This window comes from Ambystoma mexicanum, chromosome 4q, assembly GCF_040938575.1.
Source record: "Ambystoma mexicanum isolate Mex_15411 chromosome 4q, UKY_AmexF1_1, whole genome shotgun sequence".
NCBI classification, from domain to species: Eukaryota; Metazoa; Chordata; class Amphibia; order Caudata; family Ambystomatidae; genus Ambystoma; species Ambystoma mexicanum.
The window spans coordinates 723,945,625-723,969,048 of NC_090928.1; the positions used below are offsets into that span (position 1 = coordinate 723,945,625).

At 47.5% G+C, this 23,424-nt stretch overlaps 1 protein-coding gene across 3 annotated transcripts in view; it reads left to right on the forward strand.

Moving 5' to 3' along the window:
- Nucleotides 1-1,126: 1,126 nt before the first annotated feature.
- Nucleotides 1,127-23,424, forward strand: part of LOC138467966 (synaptosomal-associated protein 25-like) — a 752,318-nt gene continuing 730,020 nt past the window's right edge. For all 3 annotated transcript variants that reach the window (XM_069608316.1, XM_069608318.1, XM_069608315.1), the window contains exon 1: nt 1,127-1,261. The gene's annotated coding sequence lies outside the window, so the exon portion shown is untranslated. The remainder of the gene's footprint in view (nt 1,262-23,424) is intronic.

The window sequence follows — 23,424 nt, forward strand, 5'->3', positions numbered from 1 at the left end:
GCTCTGCTGCTGGTTTCTTCCCTGGGCAGTGCAGGACCCTCCAGTATTCCTACTTCATGTCAGTCCGACAGTCGCTTCAGGAACTGTAAGCCCGCAGGACCTGCCAGGAACGTCCGCCTCAGCTACAGCTTCTTCTCCATTTAAAGGTACTGTGCATATCCGGTTGTTCGTTTCATCCAGCCGCGGTGAATGTGTGTGAAACCTTTCGCCAATCCGAGGTCTTGTCCTTCTCTACTCTTTAAACTAACTTTTCTGCCGACCAACTTCGTCCGGAACTCTTGGCAAAGACTTAACCGCGAACTACCCTGAACTGTGTGATCTTGAGCAAAAGACTTTTGTCCTATTGACTTTGGCCCTAAGCCTTTTTGATTTGATTCCATCACTGTAGTTCCTATTTCTAGATTGCCCTGCTGACTTACCTGTTGGTGCTGCTCAATGTTTGCCTAACTTTATCTTTCCCTCCCTTTTTAAATTACTGGAGTGCCATTTTGCTCATAATTCATTTTGAGCCTAACTTGTCCAGAATCTATTGGGTGTGGCGTAGTGTATACGAGTGTGATTTTTCAACTGCTTTATTTTAGTGAAATGTTTTATAACTGATGGGTAAATAAATATATATTCTTTTACTCACAAACCTTGAGTCAGTGTTTGATTGAATCATAGTAATTGCTGTCCTTTGTGTAACTATTGATACTGCTCACTTGCTCTTGAGATAAGTGTGGCTGCTCAGCCATCGCTACCACTTTACTGTGTAGTACAGGCTTGTACCAAAGATGAATTTGTACTGTCACTTGTAGTCATAATTGTGTGTGGTGTTCCCAAAGGGTACTGCATATAATTCTGCCTACCAATGTTTAAACTTGATGTACTTTTGGTTTATGTAGTACAACACATCATAGATTGGAAGCAGTTAAATGAAAAGGGAATGGTTTTATTGGCTGAGGACTTTAACTTATTTTTCCCTATGGATGAGTCTGATGGAGATATTCCACAACTGATTCTTACAAGAGCAGGCATGACTGGTAAAACTCTATAGGGTCTAGCATGGTCTTCTTACAGGTTATCTTTGGGCCTGAAGTCGTAACTTGCCGGGCACTAGGACCTGGCAGGATATGCTGCTTCGTTCCAACCCTCGAACGTTAATAGCTGTGCGAGCTGTCGCGCAGGCTGGGAGGATTAAGGGAAAAACAGTCTTAGGCGGAAGGTGCCGGATCTGCTTGCACTCCTCTATTTCCCAAAACAACGACCAAAGGAGCAATTGGTAAGCAGTGACCCTCTGATAATTAATTTGCATGACTCTCTACCTATAATTGCCTGTGTTCAATGATTGTTAAAATGTTGTTCTATAATTAGAAGACCGAAAAGGGGTAGGAGTAAAGAATATTATTTCCCCTTGCCTTTTACACCATATAGGCGAGCTTTAGGAGTCTACTTTCTAGATAAACGTGCCTTTCGTCGGCTGGGGCCGGGACCCTGCTCCAGTTGTTTTTGCTTCTGTGTTGTTCTTGTGGTAAGAACCTTGAGGGTCTGGGCGTGCTCGGCAGCTGGGAGCCGGGACAGCACACAGTGTGATGGGAGGGCGTGGTGGAAGCCATTTCATGCTTGAGGCGTGTACATTCTGAAACCGAAGCACAAAGTGTGTGACGTGCAGTCACATCCAGCAAAGGAGTCGGTACCTGGGGCGTTGTGTAGCACCGCAGGGAGTGCGCCGTGCCTCAGGTGGTGTGTGCTGTGTGCGTGCACTGTCTGGGCCGTCGCCTTGGGCGGATTAGACACCTGTGGCCGCGCTCTGAGTAGCTGCCATGCGACATGATCTGCTCAGAGCAAGGAGACCGGCGTTATGTACTATTGGCTTGTGCGGGGGAGTTCACCACCTGGACATCCGGCTGTTGCATTAGTGCTTCACCTCGGGCGCCCCTGCCTTGAGGACTGCAGAAATATTTAGGGCAGCGCCACACAAGCATACTCTTTTGCTTCATGGACGTTTGCTAAGTGTGTAAGTATTGCCAGTTGGGCATAGGATGTATTTAATAGATTCAGTCCGTTTACCACCTCGATGGGCATTCATGCACTTATCAGATGCACTTTTGTCACTGGTTTGAAATCTGTCCGTCTTCAGGTATTCTTGTATTTCGTCGGACGGTTGGGGGGCCCGTCATCGAGCACATGGTTGCTGCGGATTCTGTGACCTGCTTTACCTTAGCCTGGATTCAGCACTTGGACAGCGCACTGTGCCGAAGCTATACTTCACGTTGTCAGCGTTAGTTTAGCTCCATCTTCTCTTTCATTTGTCTGGGGTGAATATCATGCATTTGTCGCTTTGAAATGGCTCAGGCAGTTTTATTATGTTCATTTACTGTATTAAGGTTTTAAGCTCTGTTCACTGACTTCCTTTTGTATCGTTTTTGCACTAGGGCAATTATTTCTCTGGTGCTTACAACATCCCAAACTACACTTGTCCTGGTGCAATGGTTTTCTAATATGTCTCAGGGCCTCATTGCACGGACGGCGGTAAGGGTTTACCGGTACCGGTAAGGGTACCAGTGCCGGTAAACCCTTACCGCCTTACTACGAGGTCCCTTTGCGGGGACCCTATCTTAAGGGTTCGTTTTACCAGCCGTTAAGGACGGGACCCGCAAAGGGACCTAGGAGGTAATTACGGTACCGCAATTTGCAGTACCGTAATTACCGCCTTCCCCATTCCCATTGAGCCCTATGGGGGCAAAAATGGGAATGGGGAAGTGCCATGGTGAATTACCGCCCCCACACACCTTGGAATAGGGCGGTAATTCCGCCATTCACCATGGCGGACTCTGTAAAATACCGGCGGCAACCATGGCGCTAAAAGCGCCATGGTTACCGCCGTCGGTGTAATGAGGCCCTCAATGTTTTTAAAAATAGGGCAAACGTTGCCCTAGTGCTAATGCCGTGCAACTTTGCACTTGCACCGGTGCAAGATTTCTGTAATATTGCCCCATATGTTCCCATTTGCACTGAGACACCAACATTTCCAGCGGTAAATCGAGTAGACATGTCAATGCTGTCGAAAGTAACTCAAAACTCCTCTCCATGCATAATAGCCATTCTCAGGCACCTCAATGGGAAGGTGCCCCCTTTTGGTTTGAATTTGGCTGCTCACCCTCCAAAACACTCCCTGCCCACCCCTGCCCATATCCCATTCCAAACCCCCACTCAACCCTTCCCACCATACTCCACCACGCTCACATGTAACCACCCATCCTTCCTCACAGCTGTTTACCCCTGCTCACTAACCACACCTCATCCATGCTCACCACTGCCCACCCATTTTGCTTCACCGCTGGTCACTCCAGCCTACCCAGCCTACCTCACCCACCAACCTATTGCACCCCAGTCAGCTTTGATCATCCGGTTCTCCCTTACCCTACCTAAACCCTACTCACTCCTGCTCATGTCAGCCACCCACCACACTTCACTCATGTGCACCATCGCCCACCTACCCAAACCAACCTATTCTACTTTACCCCATCCATATTACCTTTCCCATCTACCTTAAGACACACATGCTCTACCCCACCACATACCTTACCTCACCCCTGATCACCCCTGCCCATCCCATTCCTGCTCACCCCCACTCATCCTACCTTCCCACTGCTCCCACTCCCAGTCACACTACCTCACCCCTACATCTCACCCATGGTAACCCCTACCCATCTCGTCTCCCTCATCTACCTCAGCTACCCTACCTTAGCAGTTCTGCTCATCCACCCAACCTTCTGCACCACTGCTCCCACGTAATGTACTTCACCACTACTCACCCCCTGTCTTAACCCTGTCTTAACCTTAACCCTCACCCACCCACCCAGCCTCACCCCTGCTCACCCCTTCTACCTAAATCCTGCTCACCCTTGATAATCCCCTCCCATCGTACTCACAGATCACCCCTGCCCAGCTCACCCCATGGCCACCCCAGTTCACCTGCCCTTTCTAACTTCTGCTCTGTGCTCTTATACAATACCTCACTGCTGCTCACCCATCCTACCAAAACTCGGATTACCCACTCACACTACCCCACCTCTGATAATCCCCATCCATCAACCCTAGCTCACCCCTGCTTAAGCCACCAACCTCCCTCTCCCCTGATCATCCTTGCAAATTAAATGTCCTAACCACCAATTTTCTACACGTCAACCCCCTGCCCATCCCCCACCCACACTACCTCATCCTTGCTCAACCCTAAACCTACCTCACCCCTGGCACCTCTGCATCTCAGCGACACATACAGAGGTAGAGGGTGGCTAAAAGGAGTCTCAGGCGGACCCTCATAAAAGGGGGCTAAGCCTTTGAATTTTGAACAATAGAGCCTGTAACTCCAAAAAACCGTGTTCTTGTATATACAGGGAGGAGAGATAGCTCAAGCCATCAACAACTTTACAAGACTATGAATAAACGAGGACATTACTTCCGTTAGTAGAAACATATACATACTTAAATTTTCATTTTACAATTGGTACAAAAAAGTTTTTTTATATAGTCATACTTCAAGACACATTCAAGAATATACTTTAAAAGGCAAATGTGCTACTTATTGTCCCAGTGGACATTATAAATTCGAGGTAGCGATGTGTATAACACCTTCAGAAGCCAGCCCATTGCATTGAAGCTCAAACACTAAAGTGGCTTGTGTCGTGCAAATTCACAAGGAGATACCAAATTGCACCACTCTGCACCTCACCCATGGCTACCCCAACCCACCCATTCTACTTCACTCGAGCTTACCAACACCCACTAATCCAACTGCATCCCCCTCCCAATCCACACACCGCGTCCCAGCCCTGTTTTTCCCATCAACCTTAGCTCATCCGGGATCACCCCTTCTTGCCCTCAACCAGTGTCCCCATGCATATCCACACATACAATACCTCTTGCCCTAGCTCACCCCATCCCGCTACAGCCCACCCAACCTATTTATTTCAACACTGCTCTCTTACACCAGCCACCCATACCCAAACTTTCTCCCTCACCCCCACTCACCCTATATCACCCTGGCTCGTTGTTCTCCCTATCACACCCCTGCTTACCAGAACCCACCGATTCTACTTCAACACGGCTCAGCACTGCACGCCTACCTGAACCCACCCACGCTACCACACTCCCGCCCCCCTGTTCTAACTCACCCATCCACTTTACCTCACACCTGCTCCCTCCCACCCACAGACCCTCGCCCCATTCATCCTACCTACCCATCCAAACTCATCCCTTATCACATCCACTAACCCGCTCAACATCTTCACTGATATTCACCCTAACTATATACCCTGCCCACTACCTCACTCCTGCTCAGCCTTCAACCAACCTGCATCAACACTGCTCACCCACAGACCCCACCCATGCTAACTCCCTCCTTTCCACACTACCTCACCCCATCCACCCATCACACCTCACCCCTGTTCACCCCCACCACTCTACCACATCACACCCCACCTCCACAAGCCCACCTTACCCCACCATTACTCACCCACTGCCTTATCCCTATTCAACTCTCAACTTACCCCTGCTAGCCCTCTACCTCACCTCTGTTCATCCCCATTTACTGCACTGTATCCCTGTTCAGCTCCCACCCTAATCAGCCCATACACCTCACCTATGCAAACTCCAATCCACCCTACATCACCCCTTCTCATCGCACCCACCGTCCTATCTCACCCTGCTCTCCACATAACCCCCCACCCAACCTCACCTATGCTCACCTTCCCATTCACCCTACCATCCTTCAGCTCTCCTTGCCTCAGCCTGCTCCCATCCACCTCTACTCAACAACACCCAACCTCACCGCTGCACACCACAGCACACCCTACCTCACCCCTGCTCAGCTCAGACCACCCACTCTTTTTCATTCATGCTTTCCCCTGCTCACCCATATAAATCCACCCTTTCTAGCTCATCCCACCCATGCATCCTATTTTACCCACCCAGCCTACCTCCCACCTGCTCTTCCCCACCTACACACCATACATCACCCCTGAAAACCCCTACCCACAGAGCCAATCACACTACTACTTACCCTCACCACCCAACCAAATTCACCACTACCCATTCTCCATCCTTACCCTGCTTATCACCTAGCTCACCCCAGCCACATCACACCCATCTACCCTACCACACCTCTGATCAAATCTGCTCACCCCACACCCAACTTCACCCCTGACCCCTCCACACCCTACCTCATCCTGTTGTACCACAGCCCACCCGCTCCATTTCACCCTTGTTCACACTCACACAGCCACCCAAATCCACCTATCCTATTTTACACACCATCTCTACCTCATACATGCTCTCCCCCACCCACACACGCTGCATCACCCCACCTATTCCACCCTGCTCACTGTCACCACCCAAACTACCTTACCACTACTCATTCCTTACTTTAACCCAGCTCAACCCACCTCACCCTTGCTCACATCTTACCTCACCCCTGCACATCCAACCTACCCCACCGCTACTCAGTCGCGCACCTCGCTCATGTTAGGCCATGCCTACCCAACCTCAATCCAGTTCACTTTCACCCACCTACCCGACCTCACCACTGCTCACCCAAAAACCTCACCACTACTCCTCCCCTACCTTAACCCTAATCATCCCCACCTCATCCCTACCTACCCTCCACGCACACCCATGCACACCAACCATGCCTCAGCCCTGCTCAGCCTCCTATCCGATCTCAACCCTGATCATCCTGGTACCCCATGTGTGCTAGCCCCTGCTAATCTACTCTGCCTCGCCCCACTCACCCTACATCACACCTGCTCACTCTCACCCATCCATTCTACCTTAACCTTGCTCACCCCCACAATCCTTCTTCATGCCGGCTCACTGCCCAAAACCAACCCTACCCCAGCCCAGCTAATCACTGCCCACCCACACTACCTCACACACATTCTTACCCCTATATCACACCCTCCCTCAACACTGCTAACCCACCCATCATGACTGTACCCATCCTCCCCAAGGCTCACTAACACCCATCCACCTAAACTCAACCCTGATCAGAACCATCTGTCCGCACTACTTCACCTCCACTCACCTTACCTTAACCCTGCTCTCCATCCCAATTCCTGCTCACAGCAACCTCACTCATGATTACCCAATCGACTCTGCTTCACACATGGTTACCCCCAGCTCACCCCAAACCACCCCACCTTCAATCCTGCTCTCCCCCACCCAACTACCTGAACCCACCCATTCTATCTCACCCACACCCACACATCCTACCTTACTGACCCACCTTCCTCATACTTGCTTTGCACCCCATCCACACACCATACCTCATTACTGATCATCCTGTGATCAATGCTCATCACAGTCCACCCACCGTATCTCACCACCATTCCCTCATAGGATAATCCTGCTCACCCTTGTCAACCCACCCTATCACACCCCTCCTCGCACACCCACACCCTATAGCACCCTTGCTATGCTACAGACCTCCACCCTTTATCACCCCTGCTCACCCCGACCACACACTCCAGCTCACCCTGGCTCACCAATGCCCACCCACCATATGCTACCCCTACTCACCCTTGTTCACCTTCCATACCTCAATCCTGCACTTCATGCCCACCCACTGATCTCACCCTGCTCACCCAGGGCCACCCACCCTGCTCCACTCATTCTCACAATCCTTCAAACAAAGAATACCTCACCCCTTCTCAGAATTGTCCATCCACTACCTCCCTGTGGATCTCTCATGTGGATTGAAACTCTTGTGTATAGTGCGTTATAAATGCCATATCATATCATATCATATAATATCATATCATATCATATCATGCCCACTCACCCTATCTCACCACTGCTCAGCCACACATCACACCACTGCCCACCAACCCAGCGCACCCCTGAAGCCCCACCCCCATTGGAATGCAATACACACCACCCAGAAATGCTGGGTCATGAGACCTTTGCAGTGAAGCCCACCCCTCCAAGGGCACCGCTGTTTGAGGCTGTTTTGGGCTCAGATGGCAGAAGGTAGATGGGGGATCTACAGGTGCAACCCTTTACACCACGTTAATTAAAACTGACAAGGTGCTGCAACAAAGAAAAAGGGCATTGTATATTCATACCCCTTCATTGTGGCTGTAAATTGCTGCAGTGTGGTTCCTTCAGGGCTATAACTGTGTGGGATCCTGAGCAATCTAGCCCTTGGCCAAATTGTTTTTACGCTTGGCTACTGCCCGTCGTGGCAACCCTGGCCCATCATTTGAAAGCTGGAAAAATGGGACTGAGACGGACTAAGGCAGCCCTCTAAGCCAGTCAGGCATTCCTTTTACAACACTTGATGTTACTTAGGGGCTAGACGGACCATAGATTATAGAGCTTGGCAAAAAGGGAGGGAGACGGACTAATACAGCCCTACAAGCCAGTCAGTGTTCCTCTTTGTTCAGATTAAGGTGGCACGGAGATACGAGAAGGGCTTTGGTATAGCTTATGTTCTCTCTCTCCTGCACACCTTATGGATCACATTTTTCATGTATTGTGATATTTGGACTGGTAGTGTGATTTATATGTCTTAACTGCACGCAAACTTACCAGTTACGTGTTATCTTATATTATTTGTTAGAACTTAATATGTTATGTTATGTTATTTTGCATTTATATAGTGCCTTATATACCATTGGTATGGTCTGAAGGCACTGGTAGGTTGAACGCCCTTGGGAACCGAAGTTCAGATCAGTAGAGAGAGTAGGGAGAGTCAAAAGGTGCGTGTGCGCACTGGGTATGTGTACAGCTCGTGCGGTATTTGTGTAATAGCTGCTTCATAGCGGTAGGTGTGGTGGTTGAGAGATCTGGAGAATGTGTTCGTTCTGGCAGGATTTATCCAGAACGGATGTGGCTGTGTTAGGCCTGAGGAGAACGCCTGGCTGGGGGGTGTGATACCAGCAGTGTTTACTTAGAATGATGTGGAGTGAGCGGCGGATGTTGGTATGAGAACAGTTATACCGAATGGTGTCATAGTATCTCTGTGTTCTAGTTGAGTGGGGATGTAAAGGAGAGAGTAAGCGTGGCGGTGTGATATGAAGGGTTATATGCTCTTTCAAACGTTCTCTGCATTCCAAACCATACTATATACGTTACGCAATTCTATGCTCTCCAGTCCGTTCTGCGCAACCTCATCCATTTCATGCATCCCAGTCTGGTCTATACACTCTGGTCTGCTCCACACACACATGCATTCCAGCCCGCCTCTCGTGTTCCAGTCCGCCCCGTGCGTTCCACTCCACCCCACGCATGAACTCTTCTCCGCCCCATGCATGCACTCTTGTCCGCCCCACGCATGCACTCTTGTCTGCCCCACGCAAGCACTCTTGTCTGCCCCCATGCTCTACGCATTCAGTGGCTCTACGTACTCATCCATTCTACACACTCATCAGTACTGGATGCCATCTGTGCTCGTTCGTTCTATGTACTCGTCCGCTCTATGCAATATGTCCATTCACTCTGGGCACTCGTTCGTTCCAGGCACTCGTTCGCTCCAGGTACCCATCAGCTTTATGCCCATCCGCGTTCTATGCATTCACCTGTTTTACGCACTCACCCCCTCTACGCACTCACCACCTCTATGCACTCACTCCCTCTACGCACTATGCATTCACCTATTTTACGCGCTCAACCCCTCTACGCACTCATCCCCTCTATGCACTCATCCGCTCCGGGCACTCATCCGCTCCGGGCACTCATCCGCTCCAGGCACTCATCCGCTCTAGGCACTCGTGCTTTTCACGCAATCAACAGCAATATTTTGTTCAATATATTCATCTCTACGCTCATCTGTTCTATACCTTCATCTGTTCTGTACACTCATCCTCTCCAATCACTCATCCGCCCCATACACTCATCCGCCCCATACACTCATGTGCTCCATGCACTCATGTGCCCTATACACTCATGCGCTCTATACATTTGTCAGGTTTGTACATTCATCTGCTCCCGCAATCTACATACTCTCCGCGCTTCCCTATTCATCCGCTATCCACATTCATGCGCTCTACGTACTCATCCACTCCACATACTCGTCTGTTCTACACACTCATCCGGTTTACGCTCAACCGTTCTGCACATTCATCTGGTTTACGCACTCCTGCGTTCTACTCACTTCTCTGTATTTACGCACTCATCTGCGATATACGCTCATCCGCTCTACACACCCAGCCGTTCTACACACTCATCGGCTCAACATGTTCACCCAGTCTATACATTCATCCGATCTATATATTCATTCGATTTCCACACTCATTTGAACTATATAGTTATCTGTTCTTCCACTCATGCATTCTTATACTCAGCGTATTCATCTGTTCCACCTGCTGTATCCATTATAACTATTTCATCAGTGCCATTCACTTTGTTCATTTCTCATGCATTCTGTCCATTTCAGGAGTTTAAGTCTCGTTACTGTTTCTGAATGATTTACTTCTTATTAACCATTTCACTGCTTTGATCTAGTTTATTCGTTTTATTCTGTTTGTCCTTCTAGTTTATATTCGGGGTTATTATCTGTCAATTTCTTGTATCAGGTAGTTTGTTGGATTGGTGTCATTGAGTTGCTGTTAGTCTGTTTGGGTTGGTTTGGTACGGGTTGGTTTTAGGGGAAGAGCCAGGTTTTCAGCAGTATGCGGAAAGACGTTAAATCCTCAGTTAGGCGGATGTGGGGTGGGAGTGAGTTCCATAGCGTGGGGGCCAAGGCGGAGAATGATGATCCGCCTATCCTGACTGAGTTTGTCTTCGGTATGACTAGAAGACCGGCTGAGCTTGATCTTAGGGTGCGTGGGGGGTGATAGGGTTTTAGCTTGTCTTGAAGATATTGAGGTCCAGTTTTATGCAGTGCTCGATGGGAGATGCATAAGGTTTTGAAGGTCACCCTTCTGGCTACTGGAAGCCAGTGCAGCGTTTTAAGGGCCGGGGAGACGTGGTCTCTTGGGCCGAGCACAAGTAGCAGTTTGGCTGCCACGTTTTGTGCCCTTTGGAGTTTATACAGTTGGTACGCTTGGACTCCGAGGTATAGGGGATTTGCGTAGTCCAGTCTTGATATAACAATTGATTGGACCGCAGAGAGTCTGTTGGGAAAGGAGAGATATGGAAAGAGGCGCCTAAGGGTTTTAAGGTGGTAGTGGCAGGACTTTGAGACGTTGTTGACTTGGCGCGAGAGTGTTAGGTCAGAGTCAAGGGTGCATCCAAGATTTTTCACTGAGTTGGAAGGGGTCGGTGAGTTGCCCATGGCGGATGGCCAGGGTAGCGGGTGCGGAAGAAGTTCTGAGTTGCCACATACCATGATTTCTGTTTTGGAGGGATTTAACAAGAGGTGACTTTGGGACATCCAGAGTTTTACGTCAAGGAGGCAGGATGCCAGGTCAGGCCAGGAGTTGGGTTTTGAGTTCAGGAGTTTTAGAATTAGTTGAGTGTCGTCGGCATAGTTGTAGCACAGGATGTTGTGTGAACAAATTATTGGTGGGAGGGTGATCAAGTAGAGATTGAATAGGAGGGCAGATAGGCATGCTCCTTGTGGGACTCCCGTGTCGACTGGTCGGGCTTGGGAGGTATAGGTGGAGAGTATCGTTATTTGGTACCTATCTTTGAGGAATGAAGCTATCCATTTAAGAGCAGTTCCACGGATTCCTAGGGAGTGGAGGCGGTCTAGGAGGATTGAGTGATTGATTGTGTCAAAGGCGGCGGATAGGTCAAGGAGGATTAGAGCGGCGCATCCCGCGGAGTCTGCCGTCATTTTAAGGTCGTCCCAGATTGAGGTTAGGGTGGTTTCAGAAACCTGATTGTGCGGGATCTAGGAGGTTGTTGGCTTCGACAAAGGCATTTAGTTGGGAGTAGGTGGTTCGGTCAATGAGTTTGGCAAGGAATCTGGTGTTTGAGATGGGGCGGTAGTTTTTGGGCTCGAGGGGGTCGAGCAAAGGTTTTTTAATTAGAGGTTTGACATGAACCTTTTTGAATGTGTCTGGAAAGATACCAGAGGATAGGGAGGCATTTATGATGGATCTTGCGTGGTCTCCTGCGCAGGTGGAGGTGAAGATTTCTTTGAGGGTTGTGGCTGGGCAAGGGTCCAGCGGAGAGCCAGATGGTTTGCGGGCAGATAGAAGTTTGAGAAATTGCTCTGGGGATATTGGACTGAAGGAATCGAACGCTGGTTGCGTAGTGGTTGCAACCGATGGACTGGACGGTATGGGGGGAGTATTGTCTGGTGGATGTAAGAGAGCTAGTTTGGTGGCTAGAGTATTTGTTCTTTCAAGAGCCGTGGTGTAAAAGTGGAGGGAGAGTGAGTCGCACAGTGATTGAGAGGGGGTCGGTATGGTCGTGGTGCAAGCCGGTTTGGAGAATTCAGAAATGATTTTGTGGAGTTCTTTGCTTGGATTTCTGCAGTTTAGGATCCGGGAGTTGCAATGGTTTTTTTTTTGTTTTCCGGATTTCGGCCTTGTACTGATAGAGGTGTCGGGCCAAGGTGGTCCTGCTCTCCTGGGTTTTATCTTTCTGCCATTTGCATTCTAGGTATTTATATAGTTGTTTATATGTCTAAAAGGAGGGCAACTACCTCAACTTCCCCAGATGGCAACAGTAGAAAAAACAGCCAAGTTGATGGCCCAAATAGAGGACGCAAACCTGTTTATTAATGAAATAGAGTTTTTTTTGTCGATCTGGACAACGAGGAAATGCATACACATCCATTATCCAGAATCTCTAAAATAGACTGTAAACAAAAGAAAGCCCACCTCTAAATATTCGTCCTTCTGTGTTAATATCAATAAATTAGATAAAGACAAGCCTACTGGCATTCAGACTACCATACCATTTAAATCTATAAAAACCACAGACGCTGTCATTTCACTACCAACCTCTGAGTTATGTGGAATCCCCAGACCAGTAATACCAAAGGGTGGGAAACGTTATGCTCTAGTGGCCAATTGTTGTGGGCTAAACAGAGATGACTCCTTGCCCTTTTTGCTGTCCCAACCAGACCAACCGTTAGACAATGATGAGGACCAACCACAGTCTGAGGTCAGGGTAGTCACTTCCTGGGTCCAAGAGAAGTTAACTTGAGGAGATGATGTAATTTATGTTCCATCCATTCCTTGGTCTAACAGATTTGAGACCCTTGCCGGAAATGTGGACAGTTTAGTAAGTAGCCTACCTCTCAATCTCCCCAATACACACAAACATTGTTCGGATTCTGCACTGTCTTTAACTCTAAGCATTCCAATGACAAATTGTAATTGTAATTGTTTATTATACAGTGCTTATACACAGATGCAGTGCTTCAAAGGGCTCTAAGTATGGATTCTGACTCTAATAGTGCCGGATCATGTTACACAATGGTATATGTCTGATCCATTGAAATTCCAGAGTGATTTAAATAATGACGTTTTCAACTTAGAGAGATAGTTTAGTTTCTCTATAAACAAAATCATAAAGGTTGATTTAGATCCTAGCCTATTTTAGTAGGCACTGCTTGTCACAGTTATTTTGATTGGTAATTTTATATACAGTGTTTTTGATGTTTGAATAAAGTAATATTTTTATATGTCAATATTAACAGTTGTAGTTTAATGTTTGTAAATGTTGATACAAGCTTTCCATCTCTTGTTTAAAATTTAGTCTATCACCCATTATAAGATAGAGCTGCCACCTAATGGTGGTTTAGATGGGATTCCCTCTAAAATTTTGTGTAAGCACTAGAGTCACATCAGAAAGATCGTCTGGTCCATCATGATATGTCTGCCCCAGCAGGTCTCCCTGACTGCCTGAGTTCCAATTGTAGATCACAATTGAAAAATGTCCCCCTTAAAATCTCTCTCATGGAATATAGCCGGTATTCAATCTAAATTAGAAGATCCTAATTGGCACTTATTCTTTGATGACGTTCACATAATTAGCCTACAGGAAACCTGGGTAGGTGGGACTCCTGCGAAGTCTGGATATGCCACATATGCCATCCCAGCTTTAAGGAGGGTGCTTGGAAGACCTAAAGGAGGACTCTTAATGTGGATAAGAATGTATATTAATGCCAGAGTGGTGGTGATTGACCCAAAATGCCTGGACATACCGATACTGAAAATGTGCATTCCGGACGGCCTTCAGCTCTTCGTGTTTAATGTTTCCATTCAGTCTTTTGGTGCCACTACTGCTGCCACAGCAATTCTTGGGAGGATACCTCAGGGGCAACATGCTCGCCTAGGAAGCAAGATGACACAGAGAAACATAGGTTCGATCTCCGGGTCCACGCTTAGAAACCTCTGGGTATGAAGCGTGTTATAAATAACATATCATATCATATCAATTACTTCACTATGGTACTGGTTGGATACCATGTCCTCACTTGGGTCTGGAGCTAGGGGCTGAAATAGTTATATAGTATTTGGTGACCTTAATGCCCAATTAGAACCACAGAAATGTTTGGAGGATATATTGGAAGATGAGGATGAGGTTTAGGTGTTTATCACAAGCACCTGCTATGGCCATGCACACAAGCTGGCCATGATCTTTGCAGAAAGAGGCCTTGTAGTTGATATTCAAGCTAATCCTGCATTTAGGGCAATGAACATAGCTAGCCTGATTCATTATTGCCTGAGCAGCATCCCTCATTGAGGAATACCCTGAAAGTAACAATAATGCCCTGGTGGTTACCATGAACTATGATGTACACAATAGAAATACTAAAACCATGTCTCAGGTATCACCCACTCAAATAATGGCATTAAGATAAAATGGGATTAATTAAATAATTAACAACTGAGGGGTGAGATTCAGGGGGCGGTGGATTCAATGTTATCTGTAGTTACTAATGAAGTAACCTCAAACGAGTAACCTTATGAACTCTCATTTTATGAAGAACTAGTAAATACTATACATCCTTTTTTTAATTGAACCGTCTGCTTAGTTTAGGGGCACCACAAGGATGAAATGTAGAAGCTGGTTGGACAAGGATTGTAAAAATGGCACGAGTTATCTTCCAGCAGCCATTAAATCTGACATTCATGATGAAGTAAATTTAGTAAAGTAAAGGAGAAGTGATTGTAAAGCAATAATCAAGAAGAAAAAAGTGGTAGAAATTGAAAGTAGATGGGCAAGTCTAAAGAAAAATTCATATGAACATGATCAAAAGAACTTCTGGAAGATTTCTTCACATGGTAACCTAAACATAGGTCTTAACCCCATTATGACCATTCCTGCTTCCCTTTGGTATGACCATTTTAAGCAACTATATTAGTCACAGCCAGCAAATAACTCCATACCAGTAGCTTTAGAGGGTTTGCCTATTGCCAGTAATACCCCTCTGTTGTTTGCAACAGAAGAGGTGCTTTTTGCACTTAATACACAAAAGAATAACACAGCTCCAGGGCCAGACGCTATTCCCATTGATCTTTTCTGTTATAGTTTCTGTGTTTAAAAAGGGGGACAGTAACATACCATCAAAATGTAGGCCCATTTCACTTTTGGACTGTTTGGGAAAGGTTTATGCCAAGATCCTTGACAGTGGTTTACTTTTATATATTGAAAATTTAAAACACCTTCCCCACATACAAGCAGGCTTTTGTAGAGGCATAGGTATGGTTGAACAAACTTTCCAAATAACTTTGATCATACAAAAATATGAAGTTCAAAAGGCTAATCCCCCATATATGGCATTTATCGACCTAAAAGCTGCCTTCAACAATGTTGAACACAAACTTTTATGGGATACCTTGTATGATTCTGGGCTTCCATTTCAGTTCGTTACCTGCATCAAGGCACTTTATATTTCCGATATAGCCAGAGTTTTATGGGGACTACAGGGTGAACAAACAGAAGATTTCCCTGTCACAAACGGGGTTAGACAGGGATGCGTAATGACACCCTTACTTATTCAAACTTTTTATTGATGGAATTGCAGAAGGTTTATTGGGGACTCAAACTAATGCTGCTTTGATAGAAATTGAACAGATTTGCATTCTCTTATTTGCGGATGATGCTTGTTGTCCAGATCTCCCCAAGTTCTAAAAAAGACTTTTGATGAATTCGTATTATTGTGCAGTATTAAAAAGTTGGTCATATACGCCTGGAAACCAAAATAGAATGTCTTGTTTTAAAAAAATACTTAGACATTGAAATGGATGGTGTCAGAATTTAAATGGGGGTTCGAGTCAATAATACTGGATCTTGGAATTCGCAATTTCAAAAAAGCTATTTGATTATAAACAGGCGAGCTAGTGCGCTTTTAGGCTTCTCTAAAAAATGTGGCAATACAGCTATTGAAGCAGCTATGGAGGTTTACAGGACTCAAGCCCTTTCAGCAACCTCATATGCTGCGGAGCTTTGGGGCCACTATGGCACTGCTAAACTCAAAGATAGAGAAAATATATTGTTTAAACAATTGTTAGGTTTACCCTTTGGCACTTTGAGTATAGCGGGTAACCTGGAGTTGGGACAGGCTTGTATTGACCATTATTTCTAGTTTTATTCTGGAATTAGCTATTGACGCGCCCGGAACTGAAGGTTTATAGAAGAGCAATGAAGGACATTCTAGATAATAATCACACTAAACCATGGGTTTGGTTTAAGCATGTGAAGACAGTACTATTAAAGATTGGCCTAACTTATTTTTGGTACGCTTTGGAAACTTTTGGCCTTGGCTGATTCTTGGACACGAAAGACCTTCTATTTGGGCTGGGCACTGTCAGACTCTTTAGTGGTAATGAATGAGAGAGCCGTTTCACAAATATTTGTGTAATAAACCCGCATTAAGTTTAGAACAGTATCATTTTTGGATTATTAAGCCAATAGAGAGATGCCTGTAGATAAAACTGAAATTCCTTTCATGTTGCTCTGTTCGGGCTTGAGGAACCTCAGACGAAGATGGCTTCTCACATTACTTGAATTGAATAACGTTTATAACGTGCTTCAAGCTCTTCATCTTGGCGAAAACTCGAAAAGTATCTGCAGGGTATTTGCTGTCTCAAGTTACCTCTTGAAGGCCTGGAAATGCCACCAAAAATATTGTAATTAGTGTTGTTTTGATATCATTTTATGTGCACACTGCCAGTTTTTTTTAATGAAGTTTGTATTTTTGTGCATGTTGTGTTTTTATTCTGAAACTTGGCTTTTGTGGTTGTAGATAGTGTTTCGATTGTTAAAACCGAAAAATGTTGATATTGCAGTTGTAGCGCTTGTATTTTGCAAAACCTCAAAAGAAAACAACCGTAGGGCATTCGTTGACATAAATTGCATCTTTAAGGTTTGGAAAGGTTGTTAATATAATGTAATCATTGCTGTTTTATAGTTTCACTTTTGCACTTGCCCTTTTTATGAAGATTGCACTCTTTCGCATTTTGTAAGATTTTATTCTGAATTTGGCTTTTATGGTTCAATGAAACCAAAATAAATCATACATACTACTACTACTTTACGAAGAACTGTCTAGATTGAGACACACAGGCATATTTTGAGTCCCTCTGGCTCTTTCATTGAATCTCTGCACAAGGAATTTCATCTCAGTCCTAGACGGGGGACCACAGAAGCAGCTGCTAAGCCTGGCATGGCTGCTTGTGAGTCCCTTTCTCGTAACTGTCTATGCTGAATCTACGGTGTCACATGGGAACTGCCACTGATCACGACTCCAGTAGCTCCGTGTCAGTCTTTCCTGCACTCCACACCACCTGACGTACTGTCTGGGTGGTCCACCCCTGGGCCTGCCTTTGTGCTTGTGTTCCGCTCCACTTTTCTTGCCCATACGTACTGGGTTTCATCCCTCATTTTCCATATAGTTTCATTTATTTCTTCACTCCTTGTCCCCCTATTTGCATTATTGGCCGGAGCCTGCTTTCACACTTCCGCGGCTTCACACTGTGGTATCCAACATCGAGTGGCACCTGGTGGGAGCCTGAAGCACCAACCTCCCAGTGACATCAAAAGTGCTCTGCTCATACACCAAAGGATTTCAGTCATTGCATGACAGTATGGCAGGTGTGCTTTAAATGGGGGCGGAGGCGGGGGTGGGGGCGTTGCATGAGCTGATCACTGAGCCTGGCCTCAAGTAAAAGAGGTCTCTTCAAAAATCAGAGCATGACATTGCTGTTTACCTATTTATGTAATTTTCCCCCATTCTCTCACCCCCCTCAATTATTTAGTTACTTTCTGCCCTTTTTCCTTAATACTAGGGAAATTAAAGGTTCAAGCGCAATCAGAAGTAAAAGAGGGGCTTGAAAGCCGGGAGGGAGTTGGGAGAGGGTGGGAGGGAGGTGAATATAGGAGGAAACTACCAAAGAGCTCCACCCCTAAACACCCAGGCCCAAATATATTGGCCAAGCACAAAAGAAAACAACATGCCTGATCATTAGAAAAGCAGCTTTGACTTTGAATGACGCTAATTTAGACAAATCATCTCTCCAAATACTGCCCCCTGAACGGGAAGCCCCACAAGTAATTGATTGGGTTGTTCAACTTGCACCATCCAGACTGGAAAGGGATTCTTAGATGGTCCAGTGAATCCAGACTACCCACAAAAAATCACCAGCCGTCAATGCTTCAGACTTGTGAACTTTTCGTCCTTCTTTCTGCACTCGTGGTCTTTTGTTCCATTTGTTCCTGCATCACATTTACAACTATATTAATAAACTTTGCGGCCTGCACAACATCAAGGTGAGTGCTGGAGGTGCGCCAAACATGTCAAAAATTAAATGGGACCCTTTTAAGATATATGTTCTAAAACATATTTTTTGCGGTTCTTAAAAACAACACAAAGCGTTTATATTTTTCAACACAGCTTTTGTACTTGAAAATGTTCATAGGACACATTTTTTCCCTCATTTATTGAAGGCGTCATCTAACCTTTTCTACGGGGGGGTTCTGGAGGGCAAGCGTTTCCCCCCGGGGTGATTTTGGGCACTGCACAGGCCAGCGAGCAGGTACGGTTAGAACGAGCGTTTGTCCAGGTCGCTGCTCCTGAGCCTTCCCTGCTTTGGGCCTTGGTTGGACGTCAGTCAGAGGTAGGGTTGCGGTGAGGGATAGAAGAGAGAGGTATTTGATATTTGAAGGATTTAAGGTAACGGTGGGTTTTTGTGGGAGGTGCTGTAGATAAAGCACTTCAAGGCCTTACCTGGCGGTGAGCTGCCGGGGGGCATGGCGGGCGGCTACCCTTTGCCTAATTTTGATTGGAAAGTGTTTTAAAGGGAGCCGCTTGTGGGCCAGGTTCCTTCCTCGAGGTGCGGCCGTGAGAGGGGTCCTGTTGACAGGGGCGAGCAGGTGGGATTAACTGAAGAGTGGGGGGTAGTGCGTACCTGTCACTCAGCTCTGTGTCCTCACCAAGTGTACAGGGCTTGAGAGTGCGATGCCGTCGTTCTAACACCAGGGGGTAGTGCAGAGCTCTTAAAGGAGCAGCACTGTTTATGTGAAAGTTTGTGGTGCAAAGACGTATCAAGAGCCTCACGGAGGATAGAGCGGTTATTGTGCCACACATACATTATAAGAGCTTTGCCGGTGCGCATTCAAGGTTGGGGAGAATTTAGGAGAATATATATTTAAATTAAAAAAAACATTTTTTTAATTTCTTTCCCTAATTAATTATATTGCTGCGGACACTTTGCTCAGCCAGTTCTATTGGGGCCAGGAGCATTTCCCTCCCAAAAAGGGGGAAAGTGCCTGCCGGCCACTGCGCAATATTAGGATAAAGGGGGGGAAGCATCGAGGTATTAGATAGGAAGCCTGGTACTGCTTCCAACAAATATTATGCAGGTCAGGCCCGCAAGTAGATATTATTGGAACTCGGGAGCTAGATATTTTGGGGGTGCCTCAAGGAGCAGTGACAGTAAATTTAATTATTTTCAGTGTAGCAGAATGGCAGGGCTCTGGATTTAGGGGCTTGGTGGACACCCAGGCACTGAGGGTGGCCCTGAGTATTTTAGCAGGGCATCTAAAGCCCAGTTGGAAGGGGCAGTAGGGGAAGTTATGGGTGAAAGGGGGGCAGGGAGGGTAGGCCACAGCACAGAGTGGCATCGGTGGTGGCTTGCAGCGCATCAGCGGGAAGGGGGGGTATGGGACAGAGGAGTCAGGAGAAGTAGGAGGTAGGTACCTGGGGAGGCTAATAGCAGAGCAGGAACAGGGACAGGGGGGCACAGGTCAGGGAAAGGGTGAGGTTAGGGTCAGCTCAGACGCAGGAGGGGCGGCTGTGCCGAGGGGCAGAGGAGGGAAATATCTGCAAAAGAGTGCAGGGGGGCAGAAGGGGGGCTCAGTCTCCATCGGTTAGTGAGGAAAGGGGAAGGTGCGGAACAACCTCCCCACCTAGGAAGGCATCAGATGGAGGGCATAGTACAGCCCCCGTGGTTTCTGATGATGTTTTAGGAGAGGGCTTGAGAACGTCCCCTCTGGAAGACTGCAGAGAGCAGACTAGAGGGTGCAGCACGCCCCCTAGCATGGAGGAGCACAGGGTGGAGGAGAGATCCCCTTGCCCAAGAAGAGAGGAGCAGGAATGGGTTGGGGTGACCCCACCAAGAAGATGTCAATGGATCCCGGGGTGGACACCCCGGACTCACCCGAAGAGGAGCTGCCCGGCCTGAGCGTGTGCTCTCAACAGCAATGGTATTTCACTGGGGATGATGAAAGGGAAGAGGAGAATGTTGGAAATTGGGAGGATAAGGAGCAAGATGGTTTACGGGGAAGGAGAGAATGAGGAGGGGCTTAAGGTTTGAGGGGGAATTTCAGGTTGGGGGGCAGAAGTTCAAGAGGACAGCGGGGAAATGGGCTAAGGGACTCTGCCGATGTTTTCTGTCCCCGCAGCAGGAGCCCGGTGATTAAGGAGAGGAGGAGTGTCTGAATGGAGGTCAGGATGCCGTGGCTAGGTGACGGCAGGGCAGAAAGAGGTGAGCAGAAACAGGAGTGGTCAGTGGCATGGGACAGGTTGGGTACGAGGAGGGGGACATGCAGGGAGGGAGCTGGGCACTGAGGACAGGCGCGTGAATGGAGTCTCTGACTACAGGGGCCATGGCGAGGGAGAGTGGGAAAAGGTGTCCTCTGTGGAAGTACAAACTGACAAGGTTTGCCTGTGGCTCAGGGGGTGATTGAGATTCCTAAGGAGAGGACTGCGGAAGGTACAGGGAAAGACAAAAGGATGCCATATATGGGCATTACAAACCGCTAGGTGCGCATTTGATAGGGGCGACCAAAGAAAAGATATGGGCAAGAGAGTTAGTGGTCGTTTTTAAACTACTCCACAGTGAGGTGAGAGCGAAAGAAGGGTCTAAGGAGGAGGAGAGGGAGTTGGCCACAAGACCAAAGGTGCCAGTCACAATTGACAATTGGGTGTCACCATTTATTAAATATGCAAGTGTTTACTGAGAGAAGTTCCCAAAGAGGTGTGTGGCGTTACTGAAATACATGGATGTGATAAGGAAGGCGTTTATGCGTTTCAGGGGTTTCACATGGGTGAGATATGATGAAGAGTTTAGGGTGAGGATAGCGGAGGATAGCGAAGGACTATGGGGAGAGATTGATATGGATCTATGGCTACAATGCAGGGCACCTACACGTCCAGCACCAACGCTGCATACAGGGAGCGGTTTACCTGTGCCTTAATGGCCCTTTCATGGTCGCCCCACCTCGGAGGGGGGCTGGGAGGAGGCAGGGGTCTGCCCTCAGCAGCATGTTGGCTGTTCAATAAAAAAAGTTGCACAAGAATGGGGTGCAAGTGTAAGCACGAGTGTAGCAGATGCACAGGACGGCATCCGGTTACGCAGTGTTTCCAAACATGGCACAGAGGGAGAGGGCGGGGATCAGGGCAAGGAGTTGTAGGGGAAGGCCCATACACCAGTTAAAGTTGCAGTTCTGGAGGAGTGGCTCAGTTTACCCAGACAGGGAGGGGGCCAAGAGTTTGGGGAAAGGTTTTTCATGGGGGTTTTTAAGTGAGTTATCAAGGTTTAAAATGTTCATGTGCATTGGTGTACGCTTTAGTTCTGTTGGGGCAGCAGGTTTTACTTACAGTTTGGGTTGTGTAGGAGGGTGCATTAGCTGCTGGATGATGGCGGTAGGAGATAACTGAAGAGCCAGTTGGGGGGTTGGCCTTTCTAGGGAGGGAGTTGGATGCTGTGGCCGGGTCCTCACGCTTGCCACACGACAAGGTGAATAGGCTTGTAGGGTTGCTTGAGAAGGTGGTGGAGACCCGGAAAATAATACAGAGAGATGTACAGAGGTTAATGGAGTTCCTCAATTTTGAGTGTCTGGTAGTGGCCCTGGTCCACGTTTTTGTTGATGGCGGGAGCTAAGTACCCACATAACAAGGTGAGGTTGGCAGGAGCGGTCTGGGAGGATTGCAAGTTTGGCTAGGAGAAGTGATAGTATTTACTGGGGGGCAAAACAGGGTTGTAGCAGAGTGTTGTGCTCAGGTGAAGGAGCAGAAGAAGAGTGGCACACAAGGGGATAAGTGTGCAGAGATGCTACATGAAGTGTCAGGTTATGTGGATTAGACTGCATGGACGGGGTTGCACGTTTGGCGCCTGGTGCAGAGGGGGGGAACAGCAATGAGAGGGAACTGCATGGATGGGGGTGCATGTTGGCCCCTGGTGCAGTGGGGCGGAACAGCGATGAGATGGAATTGCATGGACGGGGGTGCACGGAGGGCCCCTGGTGCAGTGGGGGAAATATGATGATATGAAAGTATGTGTAACGCTCACCTGACTCCCACGGAGGCGCTGGTCTAGTCTGTGTTGCTGTGAGGCGCAGAACTCGGAACACCGACTGAACAGGACCCTCAAATCTTGCTTGTCTGGCCCGTAGGAATATCCTTCTGCAGATGAGAAAGGGTATTAACAGTTTGCAGAATAGTGTGCTTGCTCCCACCTTCCCCCCTTTGTTCTTCTCTAACTTCCTCCGAAATCCCCGGTTGAAGCTCACCTTATGGTTTGAAAGGATAAACTCTCCATCCTGCTTCTGGTGCAGGGGCGCGTGTTTGTCCAGTTACTTCACTGGTTTTCAGAATGGCGCTGGCAAAATCCACTTGACTTTTCCGAGCGGAACGCCGTAAGTATGAAGATTACAAAAGTTCAAGTGTTGAGCCTCCTTTTCTGTTGCCTTCCTAACCTGTGATCTGTCCTTTATTTCAGGTGCAGAATGAAGGCGATGCGTTGAGGGATTGAATTGCCAATGGTAAACTCATAGGGGCCGGGGTGCGGTACCTGCCAACGAAGCGGCGCCGACCCGAAATGAGGAATGGTCCACCAACAGAAGACCAGTAAGTGTTATGGCGGAAAATTAGGCTTTCCTCATATGTTTCTTCTGCTCACCTTTTGTCTCTTCTTCTCACCCCTAGGCGCAGAGATGTGGCGACCGGAGCAGACAGTCGCGGTGGAGCCAGAAGAACTCCCGAGGACAGGTGAGTGAAGCGTGGCGCTGCAGCGAGCAACGCGGTGCTTTTAAATGAAA